Raw genomic sequence first — 24,913 nt, 5'->3', positions numbered from 1 at the left:
TTTTAAGCCAAAATCTGTGGCATTAAATAATAAATTAATCAAAATATTATTGTGGTCAAGCCATAATTCTTTTTTTTAATGGAAAGAAACTGTGACAAATTATGTTCACTGATATCTAAGTTCTTCAAACATATTTCAGAATACAACAAGAAAGCTTTCTAAGTGTCATGAGAAGTTCTGTAGATATGGAAGTATTTGATCAAGAGCTAAATGTATATATCAATAATGCCTAATAATTAACTATTGAGAGAAAGGTTGGAATAGGGGACTATCCCCAAAAGATAACCGTAATAATAGCAACTAATATTTATTGAGTACTTACTATCTTCCAGGCACATCATATATATTATTGTAATGAAATCATTTAACATCTCCCTGTATAGAATTAAATATTATAAAGACAAGAATTTAGTCTGTTGATTAGTTTGATTACTATGTTTCTCAGGTTTCAGTTCCCTCATTTATAAAATGACCAGGTTAAGTTGTAGGGTCTTTGAAGAATTGCTTTAAAATACTGTAATCTTAAAAATACAGTTCATCATTTTGTGATCTGGAATTACAAATTCCAGGAAATGAAATCATTAGAGTTTCATTGTTTTACCTTTTTTTTTAAGTACCCACTTTTTTATTATTACTTTGAAAAATGTTTTGGAAATGATTCTTTAAAACTAAATTTTAATACATTTAATACTAATTGTCATTGGGATTTGTTGAAATTTGGGAAAGAAATATTGCATTTTCGGTAAATACACATCTTTATGCACCCTAAATAGAATCAGGTATTCTTAAAATAGCAATTCTTACAATAGTTCTATCATTTTTTTTTTCTTTAAGAACAATGGAGAAATAGTAGAAGTGACTCATTTTTTATTAAAGATAGGATTTTTGTCTGGAATGCCCATAGATCTCACTCAGTATGATAATTCATGTATCTTATTGATATAGGGTCAGAAAATAAAAGAAAGAAAGAAATTAGAGTAACTCCAATACTACATTTGACTGGAAATCACTAGATTCTTAAGAATTGCCATCCTGATCCTCCAATTAAGTTAACAGACAATAAGGTGGAGGAACAGGCCACATCACAAGAATATCTTGATTTAACAAATAACAACAGACTTTATGATGAAGCGGATACAAATAGTTGCACTTACTGACCACAGTGAAAAAAACAATTTTTGAGCGAATCTGTGACATTAGGGCTGTTTAAATATTTTGATGCTCCTCTTTAGGGCACATCACGAAGTTGGACTGCACTTGTCCCTCCCCCTTAAGTTAGGCTTGGCCATGTGCCTTGCTTTGTCAGGAAACCTTAAGAACCAGTGTGAGATTCATCACATTCCCTTCCTTCTGCTGTAAGAAGTGTGGAAATATGAGTAACGATGAAGTCTGCCAGGCTGAGTCCTTAGTGATTATCATAAGCAGAATCTTCAAGCTGAACTGCATTCAATGTGCAGTGTACATTGTCATTTTTAACCACTGAGAGTTACATGTTTTCTCTTATTGCAGCTAGCCTATCCTGACTGAAACAGCATTTGTTGGAATTCAGGACTTTCTTCATCCTGGGCTACATGCATCAGACTTAATTAAATGCACAAAATCTGGATGATTGTCACAACACTAAAGTAATTTTACTTTCTAATTCATAATATTTGCTGATTCATAGTATTACTGATTATAATAGAAATACATTGAATACTGCATTTTGTAAAATAATCCTACCTGAATATTCCAGTAAATTTCAGGTTGCAAACAAAAACTCTGATACTTCTAAATCTTTTACAAGTTGCCCACATGAAATGCCTGTTTTGACTAAGTTTGCAGATATTTTCTTAACACTGTTGCTCTAAAGAATAAGATTTTCAGAAGCAGAAGTTATAAAATTGACAAAACTCAGATAAATTTTATGTTATTCATAGGAAGCATATGGCATTCTAGTGAAAATCAAATGAAATTTATAATTGCAAATTAAAATACGATGTTTATTTGGCATGTGAAGGGAGCAAACCTGGACTCTTTATTATCCAAAATTTCCATTTAGATATATTTATGCTCAAAGCAGAAAATTGCCAAATCAATACTTTACTCTGGCTAGAAACTAAAGAAAATGTCAGGATGCCAATTCTACATGTACTCACTGAATTAAATATTCTATTAAAATAACTCAAACAAAATCTCTTCAGCCATCTTTTTTGTGTATTCTTTTTGTGTATTCTTTGCCAGCATTAATCAGAATCCTGGATAGTTCAATATTTTCCCAGTTCATAGGAAAGTCTCAGACTTAGAAGATTAGTTTAGAAAAAGGAGAAACCTAACCCCTACTCTCAGCATCTTGTGTTATTACTATCGACTTTCCCTGTGGCATTGAAGTATAGATCCAGAGACAGCCAAGCTGTATTTAGAATACTGAAAAGAGGCAACAAAGAGCAATATCTCTAATTCACTGCTTATGACCACAGGAACATTAGATCTTTGGACAAACCGAAAACCTGAGATGTTTGTTTAAATGCCCTTCAGTGCTAGTTTATACACATACCAGGTGCTGAAAATTATTTGCTGAATGAATTAATGTCTAATCAGGTTCTTCACCTGGTTTGGGGAGGATATATTGTGCAAAAGGTCTTTGAGAAAAGACCTTATGAAAAGAGAGTCCAAAAGAAAGAATAGCATATCTGAATGCAGAAATTGGCAGAGAAAAATGATAGACATTATCAAACACCATTAGTTGTTATAATCAGTCACTAGTTCCATTCTCATTATAGCAATATATTCATTTATTTATTCATTTAATAAAGAGTGATTGATCATTTGCCACATCCTTGATCTGTGCTCATCACCATGGATAAATAGCAGAAAATGCCTTCAGAAAGATTTCAGCTTATCAGAAAATCCAGCAAATAAAACAAATGATAATTCCACCTAACATTGAGTGTTCTTGCTAGCCACTAATAAAACCACTTTTAATGCATTAACTCATTTAGTCCTTGCAATAATCTTATGAAGGTGGCAATTTTATTATTAGCACTCCCATTTTATAGATGAGGAAACAGAATCATCTCTGGAAAATAAGTAGTAAGAGGCAGAGCAAGTTTTTAAACCAAAGCAGTCTGCCTGCACATCCCATGCTCTAACCACCATATTCTACAATCTTTCTAATGAACTGTAATAGTTTTAAGACCAGAGGAATTATAAAAAGCAGTAAGCCTTTATGATATGCATAATTCAGATAGTTTAGACTTACATGAACAACTGGTCTTTAATTGGGGGTCCGATGAAGTTAAATAATTTATATCACTGCTCTTGGTCTGCATAAAAGGAAAAAATAGCTAAACATGTTTAATGACAATGTAAATGTTATCTCCAAATCTACTTATATAATTTATTTAAAACAAGCTTAGATGAACTCTCATATCATAGAAGAATCTACCTGTGAAGTCACTTCTTCCTTCTAAAGATTTTGGATAATTTTTCCATGGGCACTTCTGAAAATGGCTTTAGAATAAAGCAGATTTTTTCCCCCCAGTATCTCTCGCTCTTTTGTTAAGCAATTGGGAAGCCATGTTTATTATTTTGGCTTGTAGGTTATAATGAGCACACGACACCTAAATGTTTATTTTTTGAGATGGAGTTTCGCTCTTGTTGCCCAGGTTGGAGTGCAATTGTGCGATCTTGGCTCACTGCAACCTCTGCCTCCCAGGTTCAAGCGATTCTCCTGCCTCAGCCTTTCAAGCAGCTGGAATTACAGGTGCCTGCCACCATGCCTGGCTAATTTTTTAAAATTTATTTATTTTCAGTAGAGATGGGATTTCACCATGTTTGGCTAGGCTAGTCTCAAACTCCTGACCTCAGGTACAGAGCTATATTCTCAAGATGAAACTTTGATAATGAAACAGTCAGTATCAGTATCACCACGAGTAGAATAGGATCTCAACAAGACATAACACAAGAGCTACAGTTTAAAGTGTATTAGATTTAGGGCCATATAACATTACTGGGAAAAATCTGTTGCTGCACAACAAGCTACTGGAAACCACAGAATTATCTGTCACAGTGGAAGTTTGTTATTATCAATCCATTGCTGGCAATATTACTTTCAAGCTCAGAAGCTAGTGATGACATGAGATTAAACTTTCACTGCTCTAGTGACTCAACTGATGAAAAGGTAGGAGGTATTTGGAACATTCCATCTCATCTCTCTGCTTTGTATACAATGTGGTAGAAATTTTACACTATTTAGATAGGTTGTTTGAAAACATGTTTATGATTTTGAGAGGTGAATGTTTATAGTAAAACCAGTGAAAGGAGCTAGCAGCTAAATGCTGCCCTTCATGACTGACGAATAGAAAACAAATAGTTGTTTCGGTTGAATTGTCCCCACTCAGTTAGGTTTTTTGACAAGTAAAACAGGATTATTACATGGAAAAGAAGCAGAGAAAGCATTTAAATATTTCTAAGTAGAATATTTATTATTTAAATTCATTTAATAAATATTCGTTCTTTCCTTGAGACAATAAGCATTTATTGAACACCTACCCCATGCCATCTACTAGGTTCAATTAACACAACAATAATCATTAATACCAAGTAAAAAACTATGTTGTTAAAACCTTTCAGTGTTAAATGATTTATGGTAATTGAAATATCCCTTTTTACAGAACATTGGTCTTAAATTGAGTAGCTAGTTAGGATTAGGGAAGTTAATTAGCCCTCTTACTCAATTTTGTCATTTTAAAAATGGACCTACTATAATATGATTGTCTTTTTTATTCCATAGACTATGTAGAAATGTTTTATATGCAAAAGATAATATTACTTTTGTTTCCATTTACAAAACTCAGTAATATTTTATAACATTAGCCACCCTGAAATGAGCTATGTTATATGTGACTCTGGGGATGTTTTCATAATCTGAAAAATTGCCAGTGAACTCAAAAACTTATGAAAGTAATGCATAATAACTATTTTCCATCATTAGAGAAAAATTTAGCATTTTCTGGAATTTCTACATCATAAAATAGTTACTTACTGATTATCTATTCCCATAAAAAAATACCTCAGGCAGGAAAGTTTAGTGAAAAAGGCGGCAGAATTTAGGGGCTCAGGAAAGAAGCTTTGGACTCAGTCATGTTTAAATTTCAACAATGCAATATACTGACTGTATTGACATTGAGCAACTTACTTAGTATAAGCTGAAGTTTCCTATTCTGTAAAATAAAGATAATAAGCTATATTCTGTAAATTTTTTTGAAGGTTAAGTATTTGTATAAATAAGGTAAAAATCTATGATGGTTTTATTTTTTATTTTTTGGAGACAGAGTTTCAGTCTTGTTGCCCAGGCTGGATTGCAATGGCGTAATCTCGGCTCACTGCAACCTCTGCCTCCCAGGTTCAAGCGATTTTCTTGCCTCAGTCTCCTGAGTAGCTGGGATTACAGGCATGCACCACCATGACTGGCTATTTTTGTATTTTCAGTAGAGACAGGGTTTCTCCATGTTGGTCAGGCTGGTCTCAAACTCCCAACCTCAGGTGATCTGCCCATCTCGGCTTCCCAAAGTATTGGGATTACAGGCATAAGCCACTGCGCCAGGCAGATCTATGGTTTATTTTTTTAATTATAAATAGATAATATACAATTATGTAAATGTATAAGGCACAAGGTGGTATTATGATTTATTAACGCAATGTGGAATAATTTAAGAAACTAGACATATCCATCACCTCAAATACTTAACACTGTCTTACGGTGAACATTTGAAATTTACTCTCTTAGCTAATTTGCAATGCACAATATTCTGTTATTAACTGTATTTACCATGTCGTGTAATAGAGCTAAAAAAATTAAAAACCCACCACATATTCCTCTTGTCTGAGATTTTGTACCTGGTGGCCATCATCTGCCCTTTTCAACCCTCAGCCTGCATAGCCGCTATTCTGCTCTCTCCACATGCAGAAAATGCAGTATTTGTCTTTCAGTGCTTGGCTTATTTCTGTTACTGCACAACAAACAAAACACGGAACTATCTGTCACAGTGGAAGTTTGTAATTATCAGTCCATTGCTGGAAATCTTACTTTATGTGCATGTGAGAGGGATTAAAATTTGAGATTACTTTTTATAAGGTTAAGTTCTATTGCCTCTGTAAATTCTAGACTAGTTATGACAAGAGCTGTGCATTTTAGGTATAAGGTCATGGTTATTTGGGGAATTGATATGGGTGTAATGTTGTTGGAGATGAGAGATCTGGCAAGAATACTCCTGATTGCTAAACATTTAATTGAGTTAATTAGAAGGGGGATTATTCTCATTGATGACAAATAGGGCTGTGAAGCAAGGTTGTCCTAAGAATGCAAAGAAAATAATTCCAGTACTGTAGACAGCTTTTAGGGAGGTAGCAATGAGGGCTCAGGTGTTAGTATATGACATGTTAGCAGTTTCAATAATAAGGTTTTGGAGTAAAGATTCTCTGTTAGAACCAATAAATAAATACAGTAAAGTTACAGGATACAGTATCAACACACATCATTAGCATTTCTATACAAAAGAATGTATAGAATAAACTATCCAAAAAGGAACTAGCCAATGAATAAATTTATTCAATCAACTATCCAAAAGAGAAATCAAAGGAAAAGTAAATCCCAATTACAATATCTATAAAAAAGATTTAATAATAAATTTAATCAAAAAGGTGAAAGACTTACATACTGAAAACTATAAAACATTCACAAAATAATTGAGGAAGACAGAATTGAGACATCCCACATTCATGGATTTAAGTAATATTGTTAAAATGTCTATAATATCCAAAGCAATTTATAGATTCAATACCATTCCTATCAAAATTTAATGTCGTTTTTCATTGGAGTAGAAAAAACAATCCTAAAGTTAATATGGAATCACAAAGAACCCAAAATAGCCAAGGCAATAATGCACAAAAAGAATAAAGTAGAAGTATCACACTACCTGATTTCAAATTATACTACAAATCTGTTGTAATTAAATGGCATAGTACTGGCAAAGAAAAAAAAGTATCTATCAATGGAAGAGAACAGATAGCCCAGAATAGAACTCATGCATGTATGATCAACTGATTTTCAACAAAGCTGCAAGAATATATAATGGGAAAAGAATAGTCATTTCAATAAATGGTCTTGGAAAAACTGGATACAGCTGCATGCCAAAGAATGGAATTAGACCCTCATCTCACACTATTTACAAAAATTGACTCAAAGTGGATTAAAGACTGAAATGTAAAACCAGAAACTGTGAAACTGCTAGAGGAAAACATAGAGAAAATTACATGACATTGATTTGGGCAATGATTTTTTTGGATTTGGCCACCAAAACACAGGCAACATAAGCAAAAATCAACAAATTACCTCAAACTAAACAGGTTTTTCACAGCAAAGGAATAATTAAGTGTGGAAAGTTGACCTAGGATAGTTTTAGATGGGAAGATACTAGCTATGTTGGTATTATTTTTATAAGCAGAAGAAGATTTCTGGCTGATTCCCAAATTTTACCATATGTCTATGTTGTTATCAGAATTTTCACCAAATAGATTGTCACGAATTTTTCTGTTTTTGATACATCTTCTTAATAGAATATTTGGAGACACACTTGATTAAAAGCCACAAAATACCTTGGTATCCCATGGAGTTTACAAAGGCATTCAGTTTTCACCCTAATTTACTTAATTGTCCTTCAGAATGATTTATTGCCCAGAGAGTGATCTGTATACTGAGAAAGTTCAAAGTTTATCAGGTAACACTTTAAGTTATGCTATATTTCTTGCTGTTTCCTTTTCTTAATTCACAGAACAGTTCAAATTATGTTGCATGAAGAGTTCATCTCAACATCCCACCTGGTCATCTTTGGCAGCCCATCTGTGAAGCCTTATTACACACCTGCATGCTGTGGAACAAATGTGACAAACTGTGCACCAGTTACTTGGTCTGTATGTATAGAATCCTGCTAAATAGACATTTTTTTTTTAAATGACTATAGCTGAAAGCCTAAGAAAATCATGTTTCCTTCTCATATATCACTCTGGGTTGATCCTAAGGAACAAAAAACCATATTCTACTGATCTTCTCTTATCCACTGTTTGGTTTTCTCTAAGTAAACACCTATCCAGGGAGCATGACAGGGTCATGACAGATTTCTCAAGTGGCAATTGTGGAGACTGGCTGGAAGGTTACGAGTGAATGAGCTGACACCCATCATAGCCTCTCTCATTTTCTGATTAATTATAATGTCAACATGTGCAAGCTAACATGACTTTCCTAAAGTGAATCCTCATCTGAAATGAGGCTAACAGTGTCTTATGTCCAGACTTGTTTGCTGTTTGGTTGTTGCTTCCTCTCTCCTCAAGGATAGTGGTGGTGATAGGACAAAGAAAGAATAAAATGAAAGAAACTCGAGATTTCTCATTTCTGAAACTTTTTCACAATTACTTTAACTTCCCTACTTCTGATTCTTACAGGTAATTCCTAAATATTCAAACCGTATTTCATTACACAATTGCCAAACTTTCTTTCCTCAACTGTCTGCATTACTGTCTGCATTACCTTGAAGTTCCAATCTGAATTGCTTAACTATAACCATAACCATGGTAAAGAGTAGCTACTTATTGAATCCCTAATATGCACCGGCTCCTCTCATCTTCACAACCGTCCTCTGGGAAAACAGTGACTGACACACTGAAGGAATTCAATTAAAAGTTCAATCTAGAGTCAGCTGGAATGCTGGGAAGTTAGAAGAGGAAATAGAGGATTAGAGAGGTGAAATAACTTACCCAAGGTCATGCAGCTGGTAGAATCCTTCAAAACTCAAGACTGTCTTACTGACTTTGCAGGAGCAAAACAAATATCTTATTACTACTATTGTAGCATTGAAAACCATTCTATACGATAATGGGTCCTAAATACACACTCCCTACAGGAAGACTTCATTGGAAAAATAATAAATAATTTTACTGATCTCTGATTATATGAATTTTATTTGAAAATTACCCTGATAAGAGGAAATCTGAAATGGTCTCCTATCATTTGTTTTGCTGGTGTGGAGCAGGGGAACATCACTACTCTCCCTCTTACTCCACTTGCTAAGGAAGATTGGTTTCCAGTCTGTCCAGAGTAACAAATAGGGTGTCCCTTTCATTCATCCTATAATTCTTTAGACTTCATGTACACATGTATGCTCAGCCCAAATACATTTGGATGCCAAATTTAGTGAGAAGGTCATTTTTTATTCCAATAAATATTTTCCGCAGTAAACATTTTTTACAAAGAAACTTCTAGGGATTTGGAAATATTTTACTTTAAAATGGAAGGTAGTGTGTTGTTATAAAATTACTAAAATTTTTAATAACTAACTGGAATTGTTCTTAGTTTATGTAACATTTATCAAGACTCTTTTGGCTACACACATTAATCAAGTAATATCAAAAACTTCACTTTTATCAAATGTTTCTCATTATGCAAACTTTTAAACTAATTCATAATTAGTTGCCTAGACATTTTCATTAGCCAGAGACACAATTTCCTTTCCATTTCACTTATAATAGCTAATGGTATAGTATGAACTCCTTATGTGATTCAGATGACTTAGCTTTCTAGTTTGTTTGTTTGTTTCTTTTAAAGACCTTTGCTTTTCCACTTCTTCAAGGTCAGCTATAGAGAAAGCTATAGTTCAGGACTCTGGTCTGACCCTGCTCTCTGTTTTTTCATCTGATTCCCAGAGGAAGCACAGCATCCAATCTTTATCAAATACAAGAAGCTCCAAGTCATACTAAAGCATGCTGAGAACAGTCTGTGGTAGAGTCAGCTATCCTTCTAATGAGCTCAGATCTCAGACATTATCTCACAACGGCATTCTTTGTCTGTCTTCTGAAACCTGAAACTAACAAACGTCTGGGAAAGGGGCATGGTTTCTCATCTAGACTGTATTACCACTGTCACCTTCGGGTGTTCCCATTCTCAATAACATTTTTAGCATCACATCATTTTCAAAATAATCTTCCATTATGTTGCAGTCAACTTTTCTCTTTCCTTCTCATGAGTAAGATATTTGTTTGTTTGGATTTCCCTCTCTCCACCTCCTATATGAGAAATTTTCTAACATTTGCATGATACATGAGGGAAGAATTCTTACTGATTTTTATCTTTTTCTCTGTAATCCCCTGCAGTTTTAAAACATTTCATTTCACATCTGAATTGGCCTCATTTTCTTCTTCAGCAATGCCCTCATACTTTTGTTCTCTGAGAGCAGAGCCCTACCCATCACCTTCTTACTTGTCTGCCCCTCTAACTGCAACCCACAGGGCATTCCGTTACTCTCCACTCTGCACCTCCCTTTGAGACAACATTTCAGACACTAGAAAAAAACAACAAAAAAACAAGTTTTCTGTACAACTCCACTTCACGCCTGAATTTTTCTATGTAGACACAAATCTATCTGAAACTTCCTTTGGACAAACTGTAATATTAGAGTGCCATTTCAGCAGATACATCACAATGTTTTTTACGATCTCTGCCTAAATTGAATATACTATTTTTGTCCTGTGGCTGTTTGTTTCCCTGCAAATGCCTCCCAGCAATTTTGTGGCTTCCTTATATACTTATTTTAACATTTGTCATATTACATTCCATCTTCAAAGATTAAATCAAACTATTTCTTTCTAGCAATCTAAATTACAGTAAATAAATCTTTTGACGTAAGACTCAATGAGTAACGAATGCCCCTCCCCTCTCCTCTCCTCCATAACCTTTTGTGTGGGCATTTCTTATCATCTGCGGGTATCTTGCATGGATAAGCAATCATTGCTCACTTTTGTGTGCACATTTCCTTCCCTCCTTCAGAGGCTCATATGCTTTTCTTCACTTCTCGTTCCTTCTATACCAAGCCTTGGCCAGATTTTTCCTCTCTTGCTTCTTCTAATGCTGTGTTACTGCAGTTGGTTGATTAGAAACAGTTAACTTTTATGCTTTTGAATCTTATTCTGAGTCATCGTAAAAGTCCTTTGTTTCCAGATGACTGTTTAATTTCAACCTCATTTCTTCTAATACTCTTCTTCTTTTTATTTCCCATGTTACCTTTCATACTTACTTCCTCAATTGGTCCTTTCTTGGGAGTAATAATTAAGTTAAGGTTTAATCCACAAGAAGAGGCATATGAGAGTAGAATTCAGAAAGTCTGGGATATGAAACCTGATCCTGCTCTGTATGAGCTGTGTGACCTTAAATCCTTCAGAGAATCTTTTTTTTTTTTTTTTTTTCTTCCAGTAAACAAGCAACAAAATTAGTATTTAGTAGAGGCCTGATGGGTTTATTGAGTTGAATGCAATTTTCTCTGAACTTCCCATATATTTATTTTATCCAAATACCTACTCCACACCCCCTTCCCAATTTGTTTAAATTTATTATTCCCTTTTATGTGCTGCTCTGTGCCTTTCAAGTTTTCTATACAGATGCCATCGTATTGTAATTATTTCTCTAGAGACGAACAGATTGTGATATGAATTCTGGAGACATAAACTTGGGTATAAATCCTGGATCTAAATTTTTAAATATCCTTTGTAATTTTCTTGGACTCTCTATGTCTTAGTTCCCTCATCTATAAAATGAGAATTGCAGTAGTACTGATGTCATATGACTATTGTAAGAATAAATTACGCAGCACGTACAAAAGACAAAAAGGTGTCAGACACAGTAATTGCTTAGTAAACATGACTCCCATTTAACTGTGACCCCTTTGATGGCAACATTTCAGTTCCATTCATTTATTTCTCCTAAAAGCAGTATGCATATTACCTTGAATACAGTTAAGTGTTCAATTAATACTTAACAAATTGGACTAACTTGAGTAAAACTAGCTCAAATGCTTTCTGGTTCATTTAAGGCACTTGGAAAATATTTGTTTTCCTCATGACAACTTTTAATGATTTCCCTGTTGGATGCAAGAACACTCTTATTCTGATTTAGAGAAAGTTTGTCACAGCAAAGCTGTGTATTCCGCAGCCTCCTTGGCTGGAACTCAGATGTACGAAATCCAGGTGCTACCAACATTAAGCTAAGATATGCTGCTTCCTCAGCTGTCGGTGGGTCTTAAGCCCACAAATCTCAAGTCTCTCATTCTGGCCAATGGCAAATATTTCTTATCGTTGAAATTGTTTTCATGTGATTTATTCTCACTTGTGAACCAAGGCATGAGGTGGCTGATAGTTTGAAATGTGTCTGAGAGCAGCCATATTCAACAATCCTTGGAGGTTCCAATCTATTTCTAAATCAAAGTCTAATTAATTGTCTTTGAATTAAGAGGCATAAGTCCTTGATAAACAAATGACAAACTACTTGTTTTTCTTCGTCTTTATCCATTTAGAAGCCTGGAAAAACTCAAAAACTGCGCTAACCATACTCTGTATTAAGTGCTCTCCAAGATGTCTATCACAACCAGATTCAATAATTTATCATTATTATTGACTATCAAATGACACACTTGCTGTCCAACTATTATTTTCACAGATAACAGATGACTACCTAGCTCCCTGGCATTGAAAGGAGGCTTAATAAAAATTTTCTAAAACCAAAGTCAGTTTTTTTTTTTAAAAAAAAACTTCCCTAAACTTGTCTTCTATTTTGTAAAAAAGAAACAGGAAGAGGAGGGTAAGATGAAGAAAATATTTGTTAGAAAAAGGAAAAGTAGCATAAACCATTAAGAAAATGGTTACAGATACTGTGTTTGAAGAGCCTCCTTGAAGTGGTTCACAAAAAATAAATTTGTTTTTTAAAAACCTTATTGCCAATAATAGAACAGAAGAACAAATGATTTTGTCAATAATAGAACAGAAGAACAAATGATCAAGAACAATAACCTTACCTTAAGAAAAGGCTTCTGACAAAACAAATCTTCTCATGGCATTTTATGTTGATAACTTCATTTGAGGTTGATTAAGCAGCAAGCCACAAAGTGAACAGACATTGACCATGGGGACAAGAGGATTATCAAATCTTTCTGAATATCATAGGGCTATGAATTACTTTAAAATGTATAGTTTAGCATGTTTCATACTATTATCAAATAAAAATTTCTGAAGAAAGGTCTTACCAGTACAAAAAACTGGGAATTACTAGAATATACATGATACATTGGAAAACAGAAAATTCAGTGGTACTGAAGCATCTAGGCCTGTCTCAGTGGATGTCCAATATGAGAGCTGTGTTTTTGCAGAGAAGTTCCATAATACTATGGTATAACAGGAACTACTTTCTGAGACATGAGGTTCACACACCCTAAAGGCTGCTGCTTTATAGGCACTGTGCATGACTTTACAGAGATGTAGCCCTAGTTTTTTTCAGTGTCTTAGCCAGGATGCTGTTTTAAGTGACAAAAGGTTAACATAAATAAAATAGGGATCAGTCTGAAATCCTCCTTAGATCTCAGATAAACTTTTTCCTAATAATATTGTGCCCTTTAATTAAGAATACACAGCATTTAACATTATCCAGGGTTTATCACACTGCATGTCACATTTGCTTGAATCTAGGCCTAGTAGTTTGTATACTAATTTTGTGTCACTGTTTATTTAGGTAGTTACAAATGTAGAAAAATTGCAATGGAGGGTGGTAAAAGTCATTTAGTTTCTTCTGGATTTCAAAGTGCCTATCATTTGAGACCAAAAATTCTTTCTTTCTGTTTTTGAGTAAAAGTGCAGATTAAAAGGTAAATGTCTTTCAAATATTAGACATAGGAAGATGTCAGTATTTTGTGTTCTGTTCCTTCATTAGAATACTTCTTTTTCATTTAAGTTAATCTCATCTCTAATAGAAAAGATAGTTAAGCCTCTCCATCCCTAAGAAAAAAGAAAAAATTGTTTCAGCAAAGAAGTCATTTAATAAGGAGCCTTGTGAAAAATGACACCCTGTTAGAGCTTTTAATATAAATGGATTTTGTAAGTTTCATAATTGAACTTCAAGGTACATACTAGTTAAAACTGTAATATAAAATAACACTATGGACCTATAAAATATAAAATTAAATTACAAAAATAAAATGAACACTTTTTTTCCCCCAAAGTAGGACATTCTAACAGCCAGAAGAGAAAGCAATTACAACTCTAGTTCTATAGATTAGTTACAGTTTTTTCAGAATTCTATTGTTTCTGTGGGGCTGTGTGATGGTGCATTTTTAAGGCAAAGTGGCAGTACTATTTGTTAGGAAGAAATCAAATAGCATGTTTGATAAGCACATAAGAAGCCACTTCCCCATGTTCTGTTGACCCCATCAGTGACAGATGGCCCACCAAATTTTAGTCTATCCATGATTAATACAGAACAATGAAATGAAGAGAAAATGAAACCCCCTAATACAATTCTAGGCTCCAGACTTGATATATTCAATTGACTAAAAGCATATATCTTGAGCTCTTTAACAACCTATGAAGGAGCAGCACTAGATGCGGCAGAAGATATAAAGATGACAAAATGATAGTTCCCACTTCCAACGCATGTACAGTCTAACAGTTCATATCAAATGATTTGCACAAAAAACATGTTATTGGAGCTGTCAATGTAGGAGGAGGTTTCTGCGGAGGAAAAACTGAAATGATATTATCAGGAAAGTAGTTTTGGAAGAGATAGAAAGTGAAGAATAGACGGATTGTTGGCAGACTGAAATGGAGAAATGAGGGAAAGCCTTGCAGGTGGATGGAGCGCACAGATGCAGGAGGGTCAATTCAGTAGCAGGTGAGAGAAAAGGCCTCAGGCAGATGATCTGGCTGAAGATGTGTTTTTTTCAAAGTGAAAAGTTTTCCATTATGCTTACTGTTTGAAAAGCATTGTTTCTCAAATTAAAATATCATGGAAATCTTGTAATGAAAAATATGGAAACCTAAATGGATTAATGAATAAATAATACACTTCGGTTGAGTAGTAGATCCAGACAACAAATCTTTCATCTAAAATTAAACAGGTAGTATCAAAAGCTGGCTACTAATACCCAGTTAGAAAATATGATAAAAATGGCATCTGTGTAAGCAGCAGTGTTGCTATAGAGGATTCTGCTAGGTGTCCAAAGCCTAAAGGAAGAAAATTATGAATATATTGAGGGATGTTAAGTCAAATAACTGGAGAGATAAATATCTTAATATTCATGAATGGAGAGATTTCATATTGTAATGATATCCAAAATATTTAAATTTAATACTGGTAAATAAGAATGTTAATTGGTAGCTGTAAGTGCAGGAAGACTTATACAGTCTTAGAAATGCCCAGTTTTTTTTTTTTTTTTTTCTCTTGGAGACAGAGTCTATCACCAGGCTGGAGTGCAATGGCATGATCTCGGCTCACCGCAATCTCTACCTCCCAGGTTCAAGTGATTCTCCTGCCTCAGCCTTCCGAGTAGCTGAGATTATAGGCATGTGCCACCATGCCCCGCTAATGTTTTGTATTTTTAGTAGAGATGGGTTTCTCCATGTTGGTCAGGCTGATCTTGAACTCCTGACCTCAGGTGATCTGCCCATCTTGGCCTCCCAAAGTGCTGAGATTACAAGCATGAGCCATCACGCCCAGCCTGAAAGGCCCAACTTTCACTGGGAGAATAGAAGTGTGATAATAGCCATGGAGTTTTTGGAAAGAAAGATGAATACGAGAGAATATACCTAAGTGGATATCAAAATGCTATAAAGCTCAGGGAATAAGATTATATGACACTGGTGAAAATCTTAGTAAAGGTTCATCATACCACAGCCCAAAAAGATTAAAAAATCATCACCATGTCACTTTCTATAGAAAGAAGTTCATCACAAATCAATCTGAGCAAAGGTGATTGATACGGAGTTATTGATAATTTGTGAGAGAACAACCTCCAGGACTATGTGATAAGAAAAGACAGATTGCAAGGAAGTGGGTGATAGCACCCCACTATACATTTGATTTCTATCTCCAACTTGCTTTGTAATTTTTCCAATTATTTCATCAGGGAGGCACCAAAAATGAACTGAAACTAAAAGAATGAAAAAACAATGACGGTGAAATTATCTGTGGTGACTGAACATACATAAGCAAGCACTTACAGGCCTACCTAAACATTTTCAAATTTGTTCGGTAAACACTTTAATATAACACTTAGCAGGATAAAATGCTTCCCATCCTTAAGGAACCCCACTGGATGGAGTTGATAGATGAAGGGTGAGGCAAAGGATGACAATATTTTAAATAGCACTGCAAGAGAAGTATTGACTTGCTCTTTTTAGTAAAGAACATAAATGATATGAAATACATTTCTCTAATCTGAAACCTTTGATTTCCTTCTATACCTAAAGCAAGCTGACTTTCAAAAGTTTCATTTCTTTGCTGTAGATTTTCCTTAAATGACTTGAAAATATTAGTTTGACAGTAAAACCAATGTGATCACAAGAAAAACAGGGAAACTGACAGGAGGATTAAGTTTCTAAGAAAAGTAGAAATGTTCTTAGTTAAATGAAAGGAGAATGACCAAAACAAGTATGATTTCACTCACCAGGGAATTGAGTATGTCAAGTCCTCTCCAAGTTGGCAGCTTAATGCCAGTGGCGCTTTATATGTGAGACTCCCTAGAGTGGCTGAGAAAGCTAATATGGATACACTCAGCATAATAGGCTCAGTCAGGAACATGAGAGTCTGAACATTGTTGACGCTAAGTTTTTCTTCTCACAAGAATGACATCACTGTCACCATTTTATTAAACATCTGTGTCCACCTAATCAGAATTTCCTTAAATACTGTATACTGATGATAGAATCTCAATATAATCCTGTTCATCATGAAAGATTTTAGCTTCATCTCTGGATATCTTCCACTCAATACCTTTATTTGCATTGACTGACTGATAATGTTTCTCCATGTAATCCTAATTCAGTGATCAAAAACTGGGAAAGGGGATTTTAGAAGGAACATCATTATTCCCCCCTTCACATATTTTCAGCATCTGACCAATATTAACTCCTTTTCTCTTGCTTCTTAAGTCAGAAAGATGGAGATAAGATGTTTTTTTTAAAAAGGGCTTTAGTGATCATCTAATTAATTCCTTTTATCTTGGAGAAATTGAGTCCCTGAGAAGTGACTTACCTGGAATCAGAGAACTTGTTAGAAGAGGCAGAAGAGGCAGAGCTAACAATACTGCTGTTTTACTCCTAGTCTTCTCTCCTTATGTGTATGGATTAATTGAACAGTTACTTAACTTGTTGGTGACTTAATCTCACATAGTTATACTTTTAAAATTGCTTACTGAATCAAGAAGTTTTGATATGTTTGAGCCAAGCTAGACAAAACAAAAAGATAGCTTTGAATCAGATGAGGAAGACAGATGCCACTAACCATCTCCATGTTCTTTTGCCACAGTTAAAAATAATTTCCCTTTTCTTCTTTTTACCCCCTATAAATTTCTCCATTGCATGTTATCTCAGCTTGCAGCCACCTCAGATTTTTCTAATTCTCCACTGCCCACTAAACAGTTAGCTGTATAATTGTCAAACACTCTACTTGTGGGTTGAAAACATGCATCAATAAAGAATTTATTGTGATGTCTAGCATTCTTAACCAAGTGACAAAAATCTCAGCAACCCAATCATTCTGTTTTTGGCCTTTAATCTTATCAATTTTTAACTTGTGTATGACTGTAAATTATCTACATCTATCTTGAGTACAGAATAAGGTCCTTAAGCAGAAGGACCATGATGACCCAACTTTTTTCATCCATTTTTCTTACAATTCAACATAGTGCTGTGCACCCAGAGGTCCCTTAATAAATTCCACTTGCATTTTTAGACTATTGTAATTTGGTAATTTCCAGTAAAAATGCCTTCCTACTTTTTAAAAATGAAAGTAATGATAAATGAGAATTGAAGGTTTTTCTTCTAGATCTGCCTATAATCATTCATCTGATCTTCATGCTTTTCTTCCATAAAGTGAAGGAGTGCATTCACCCATTTCTGAAGTCACTTCTTTTTCTAATGTAAATGGGTCAATGTCAGATTCCTGATGCTTGAGGATGACATCACGGAAGGTAATGATCACGTTTTCTAAAAACAACACTGAGTGCTACTTGAGACAGAAGATACTGAACTTCAAAATCTCTGACAACTTAAACCGTAATTCATGTTTTAAAAAAATTGTATAGCAGGTTAGCATGTATGATTTCTTCTTGTCAGCCTAGCTCATGACAGATGAATCGCTGTTCCACCAGTCATGATCAAAGAAACCCTGGGAGAGCAGGCATCACTTCCATTCTGCTAACTGACTGACCACATTTGATTAATGTACCAGTAAGACTGCCTTTCCAATTATCGTGAAAGGTGCTTGCAGATAACACAGGTGAATAGATTAGAGAAATTCCTGATGATAGTTTCACAATCTTTGTATGGATATTGCCACTATTTGTTGTACTTTTTGCCTTGCCTTGGCATTGTGAACACTTTCATGCTCTAGTTGATTTTTCAAGTTCCAAATAGATGTCCTATCTCAATTTTCCTTGTCTGTATATATCCGAACATAAGAAATCTACTCTCTAAGAAGCAGAGTAATAACAGCTTTTAGTACCGAAAGTAAACATCTTCAGCTGGACATAACATTTCCCTGCTGCAGAGTGTCTGCCTTCGACTTTTCTGCCATAATCATGAATCCATATGGAAAAGCTGATTTTACAGGACAATCCATGAGATTTTTTACACCAGATTGAAATTATCGACATACAAAAAGCTTTCACATAGTCCTCTCAAATACTTGATCATATATCTTCTCAGCTAGTTGAGGTGTAAAAGTTTCCCAAAATACCTGCACTGTGGTTCAGTCTACCACCAGAGTTCTGGAATGCAGCCATTGTGCTAGCAGCAAAGCAGCACTTCTGCATCAACAACTCTGCTGAGTTGAGCATGTGCAGAGGATGGATGTCAGTATACATTATGCACACAATTGCTTGGGATCCTGCTGACATCCTTATGTCCATACACTTAGCTCATCAGAATTCAGTTTGCAGCAAGGTGGTCATAGTAGAGTGATCATTGCCAGGTGAGTACAATAAATGTTTTAAGGGAATGATGAAGTGTATCTTTGACTAGGAAAGTAGTCCTATGAAATTCTAGAAAAATAGCACCAGATGGGCCAAGCTGGCATCCAACTATCAGAAACAGCAAGAAATATTTTAAGAGGAAAAAAAAAAAAAAAAAAGCATTGGGGGCATTCTGCAAAGAAAAGACAAAAAAAAAAAAAAAAAAAAAAAACAGTGTTTTTAACATGACGGTAAAAAGGGCATGGATTTTAATCTCAGACTTGTTTTTAAAAACCAGCTATTTAATTTACTATTCTATTTTGGGAAACTATGTAGCATCTTAGAGTCTCAATTTTTTTAAAACGTCTATAAATGGGGATGGTAGTATCTTTCTTGCAGAATTATTGTAAAGATTCAGTAAATCAAACACCTAGCATAGTGGCCAGCACATATCAGATAAATAGATGATTAAGTATAAACAAATATTTATGCCAAAATAACAAACCTAAAGATAGTTTTCACAGACACAAAGTAGAGAAAAAAAATTTGGCTTCAAAGCTTCAAGTAACTGAATTCTTCAGTTATGCTGACATCATCAGGATCTTCAAACCAAAATTTAGTAAATAAAGTCAAACGCAAAACTTTTTTTCACTTTAAGTGGAAAATTGAAACACTTCCAATTTTTCAGATAATTTGGAAATATTCAAAAAGTGGAAGGACAGTGTCCCGACAGTTTTCGCTTCTAAGTTTCCAGGATGAGATCAACCAGTATTTTCTTGATGTTGTATAAACTTCCCATAAGCTCATGAGTCTTTGTGGACTCAAAGACGAGAACTCAATCGAGAAAGGGCTGTGTGTTACCCAAATAGTGGCTTCTTCTGAGAGAGAGTAGTATCTGGTAGGCTCCAAATAATCACGATGGAGTAGTTTGCTTTTCTTAGAAGAATGAAGCCTGTTTTAATGGTAGGTAACAGGACCTAGGAGCTATAGAAAGACAGCTAAGGCAGCTAAGTAGTAATATTCCCAGTCAGTTGAATCTTGAAAGAGTGACTGAGACTGAAGGAGGAAAACGATGAACAGATGAGACCAAGGTAGCCATACTACCTAACCTAAAGAAAGCTAAAATGCGGAGATTTGGCTTAGACAGGTTAGATGAGCAAAGGCATTTCTTGCTTTAAGCAAAATAACACAAAACTAAAGGAGATTCTGTATCTTCTCATTAGTATGTTTTCTGGTGAAATTAAGCTTATAACTGACAGAAGGGAATCGATTCACCCACCATACTATCATAGGAAAAGAACCATGGCCATAGGAGTTTAGGAAGGAATGATGGGCATAATCTTCTAGTATTGAGCAGCAGTGAGGCCTGGGAAAGATGAAGATATGAAGATAACTGGGTTCTTGCAATGATCCCATTTTAAAGTTATCTGGCACTGAGTAACTCACTTGCATTCCTTAAATTGTCTATTTTCTATCTGGACTAATGAAGACCCTGAGCTTTCTTCCTTCTATATAATTCTATAGTCAAGAGGAGAACAAACAAACAAACAAAATGATCAATCAGTTTCTTTACAAATTTCAAGTGAGCGTATTTTTAAAAATTCTTTCTGTTCTACATTTGCCGTAAGGCATAGCAAGGTAGGAACTGAAGGATGAGAGATCAGTGCTGAGATGTTCTTTGTTTCCTCTCCAGATAAGCAGAAAGCCTACACTTTATAGTTAGCCTGGCACTTATCCAGGTCTGGATATCATCTTCAAGTGCTACATTCTAGATTTGTTAACCAGCATGATGTGCTTTTAGAGCCTGGGGTATTATCAAGGGGACTGCCCAAACTGTCTGAAATAGATGATATCTAGGACTTTAGGGTGAGTGAGGATATTTTATTTTAACCCTCTGCTCTGAGTTTGCAAACCATAATTAAAAAGAATAAAAAACAAAACAAAACACAATGGTGTAGTATTATAATTGCCTGCATAGTGAGAATTTTGAGGGCAAAGATAATGATAAGAAACAAAATGATATGCCCGGTTTCCATGGAAATACGGGCTAGAGCCTTGAGGAAGTAGAGGTCACTTAGTTCACTTTTTTCCATGTAGGAGTCCAACAGGTGACTGCCTGCCTTTGCTCAAACATTCCAGTGACAAAAAACGTAGTCAAGAAACAGTCTTCCTTGTTTTGAGTCCGAAATTATATTTTCTTGTATTTCCAAGAGATCATATAGAAAATTCTATTTTAAAATAATCTTACATTTAATGAAAATGGTAGTGGTATTTTCTAAAAAAAATCCATGGGAGTAATTCTGAAAACATGTATTTTGGAAATATTTTATTTTTCTTTTTGGCTTGAAACTTATACAGCAGTCACCATACAAATATTGTGCTGTACACTGTACATCAATTATTTCCAATTATTTCCTTTAATCTCCACAACAAGATGTAAAAAAGCACTACACTTCTGTGCCCATTTTAGAGTAAGAAATGGAGTGCTTTGCATCAGGAAACATTTATGGTTAATTGATGGAACGCGGATGTAAGCAAAGACTCATAATCATAAAGCTTAAGCTACGATGAAACAAATTTCTGGCTTATTTTTCATTAAATATAGATTTTCCCATGTTACTTTTAAAGGGGGGAGAATTTTACAACTCCAAAATGTCAGTGATCTTATATCAATAATTTTAACAAAGGAAAGGATCAGTAAAGAGACAATTTTCCCCTAAGCAAGAAACTATCAAATTCCTGTTACGTAAGTATGCTGCATTATCTTTCAAGAGATTGATGGTAAAATAATATACAGGACATCATTCGTCTTGTTTTATATGACAGAATAACAATGTAAGTGGCAAAATTCATGGTATCAAAGGAAAAAACCACTGGCTCTATGTGGCAGTATTATAGATAGAGGAAGGGCATCTAAACTGCACTAGGAAATGAAAATCAAGTATATGTCAGCAACACTGAGAGACAAGAAGGAGATCTAGTCTAAGACCTGATAAATTTCATTTTCTTATCTCAATCCAGAAATGAATCTTTTGAACAATGTATTTGAATGTGTGGTACACCAGTAAATACAATGCCAGTGCCAGAAAGATATATATTCCCGTGTTAACTATATCGTCTCTCTTAGTAATGATTTTATTGCTGTTTCTGGCTGCTCGCTTGGTCTAATGTGCTCTCTCTTGATGCTTCATTCCTCGCATGAGCAACAGCTAATCTGTCATCCCCGTTCTATAGCACCTGTCACTGCAGCTTTTATGAGTTGTAAATGAGGGCTGCATAGCTTATGCCTGCAGAACTAATATATGAACATAATCCTTTATTAAGAAAGGTTTTCTTTTCATTAATTAACTCATGCTTACCTATCCCCGACCTGTATATTTCTAATGTTTGCCTCTAAAAGCCATACACTGCTCTCTGTGAAAAATGAACAAAAATTTGGAAAATGTTTCTATGGTGGTCAAAACTGCTGTCTCATCTAGCAGTAAAAGATTCCTTTTTGGTGAATCACAAATTTTCCTCCCTTTGCAATTTCATTGTGTGTGTAGCATTAAGTAAAATATTTCAGTAATTGCACATGTTTTTAAAAAATTCTACTTAAAAAATGATTGCATATTGGCAAACTGTGGTAACAATGAAGTTACAACAATTCACAAAATTCCATGACTGTAAGCTCCTGGGTATACGTTTTTCCTACTATTATCTTGGTACATTTTTTATCAACATGCCAGCCCTCCAAGTGCTTACTATGTCTCTTCCCTCATCATCCAATCATCTCACTGGTTGGCTGCTTGACAGAGTGAGTTCTGGAATCATGGGGTTTACCCCCACCTTTTCTAAGTCTAATAATGTTTACCAGGGCTTTGTTAGGATTTGTTGTTCTTGCTATGTGTGAAGAGAAGACTCTACAAATGAACACTAACTATTTTAGAGTATAAAAATCATTTTATTTCTCCTAAGTGAGGTTTCCTGAGAAACATGTTGCAAGTTGAACTGTCTCTTCCTAAAAGGTATGCTGCAGTCCTAATTCCTGGTACCTCTGTATGTGATCCTATTTGAAGATAGAGTCTTTGCAGACGTAATCAAATGAAGATGAGGTCACACCAGATGAGAATGTGCTGAGGTCATTGACCCATGTCCTTTTAAGAGAGACTTGTGAAGACACGCTCACAGAGATACAAACAGGGAAAATCATCCTGAAGACCGAGGCAGCATAGCTGGAAGCCAAGGGATGTCAAGAACTGCTGTCAACCACTGGAAGCTAGGAGAGAGACAATGAATAGATTCTCCCTCGGGTCTCCAGAAAGAACAAGCTTTGCAGACACAGCTCGATTTCAGACTCCTAGCCTCTAGAATGATGAAAAAGCAAGTTTCTGTTGCTTTTGGCTACCTAATTTGTGGTAATTTGTTACAACAGCCCTAGGAAACAAATACAGAAGGCAAGAGGTACAAGATAACTAGAGGAACAAGAAATATTAAGCCCAGTATGCAATATATGTACTAGCTTGTCATTAACAAAACATATCAAATGACAATACAATTTAAGTTTATGACTCAGTGGGGTTTTAATTAAAATATCACCAAAACCATGAGATTTCCAGAAGGCAATTTCTGCATTTAAAAGAAAAGTCACAACTTATAAATTTATATGAAAATTGAACTATCAGTGAAGTGAGCATCAGAGAGGGAGGTAGTTGTAACAGCAGAAAGATCCTTAGCATCATACTTTTTTGTACACTCTACTCTGAAACTCTAGACTTTTTTTTGCTAAATAGATCCAGAAAACAAGCAATGATGCAGTGTAGCAAGTCTGCTGCAAAATTTCCAAGTACTAGAATAATTTGTTCTACACATTTCTTCATATCACTCTGTTCTCTCCATGCAATTCTGCTGCCATATAGTAATTTTGATATTTACTGATCAAGAACAGAAATGCCTCAGTTATGGGAAGATTGCTTTTTGTTCACTGTTTCAACATTAATTGTTCTGTGGAAGGCATTATCTAGAAATATAACAGAAGAAGAAGAAAAAAAAACAGTTGGGAACATTTCAACCACTACATACCTATTATTTATGCTACCTTTGCTCTCAGCTAGATAAACATAAAGTTTATGGATGAAAGAGCATGATCACCCCCAGGGTTCTTGCACATAGCAAAGTCTGAGGCAATACAGTTTCTCTTTTCATTTCATTTTCGTCATCTCAGCCTTGGTGTTAGAATTCACCTTGGCTCACCTCTACCCTCACCATTTCACCTGTTTATATAGGTGTAGGGTGCCCTCTATTGGTGCGGATGTCAGCAAAAGCACTTGTCTAGTTCCTCTCACTGATCGTTAATCATTACTGTAAGAATATTTGTTATTTTCTGTTGGAATATTATTATTATTTCATGACAGAAAAAAAGCTGGTAATGTCAGAATTACTGGTTTTGTTTTACTAATTTTATCCTAATAGCTCCTGGAAGGAATGGGACAGGCAATGCAGGACTGTGGTAAGGGCACAGACTCAAGTCTTGGATTTGAAAATCGACTTTGCCATTTCTTAACTGTGAAAAAGTTTATTAACAGTTCTCATGCCTCTTTTGCTAATAGGCCCAGCATATGACTCCTGCCTCATGGATTTGCTGTAATCACTGTCTGGCATTGATTTATCTGACAAATATTTACTAAATACCTACTATGCACCAATGTTTTAGGTTAAATTTCTGTCTTCTTGGAGTCTACAGTATAATGGATGTTTTATCAAAATTATAATCATTATGCCAAGCACTCCATATATTATAGTTATTTCTATTGTTATTACTATGTTCATTGTAACAATTATAGAATTACTAAACATAAATGTCCTTTTGCTTAAGTTTTATTTTCCATTGATAGCAGAGAATCTACTGCATGCAT

General features: G+C 34.9%; 1 protein-coding gene and 1 long non-coding RNA gene across 6 annotated transcripts in view; one reads left to right on the top strand and one right to left on the bottom strand.

Annotated features, from left to right (window-relative positions):
• LOC141584024 (uncharacterized) overlaps positions 1-8,234 on the top strand; it is a 194,214-nt gene extending 185,980 nt beyond the window's left edge. The window contains exon 6 of the long non-coding RNA XR_012516894.1: positions 7,815-8,234. This is a non-coding gene — a long non-coding RNA (uncharacterized LOC141584024). The remainder of the gene's footprint in view (positions 1-7,814) is intronic.
• BANK1 (B cell scaffold protein with ankyrin repeats 1) overlaps positions 1-24,913 on the bottom strand; it is a 311,287-nt gene that overhangs the window by 124,573 nt on the left and 161,801 nt on the right. The gene's annotated exons all lie outside the window — the stretch shown is intronic.

This window comes from Saimiri boliviensis, chromosome 3 (genome assembly GCF_048565385.1).
Source record: "Saimiri boliviensis isolate mSaiBol1 chromosome 3, mSaiBol1.pri, whole genome shotgun sequence".
NCBI classification, from domain to species: domain Eukaryota; kingdom Metazoa; phylum Chordata; class Mammalia; order Primates; family Cebidae; genus Saimiri; species Saimiri boliviensis.
The sequence above is the reverse complement of the archived record's forward strand: the minus strand, read 5'-3'. Positions and strand labels throughout refer to the sequence as shown.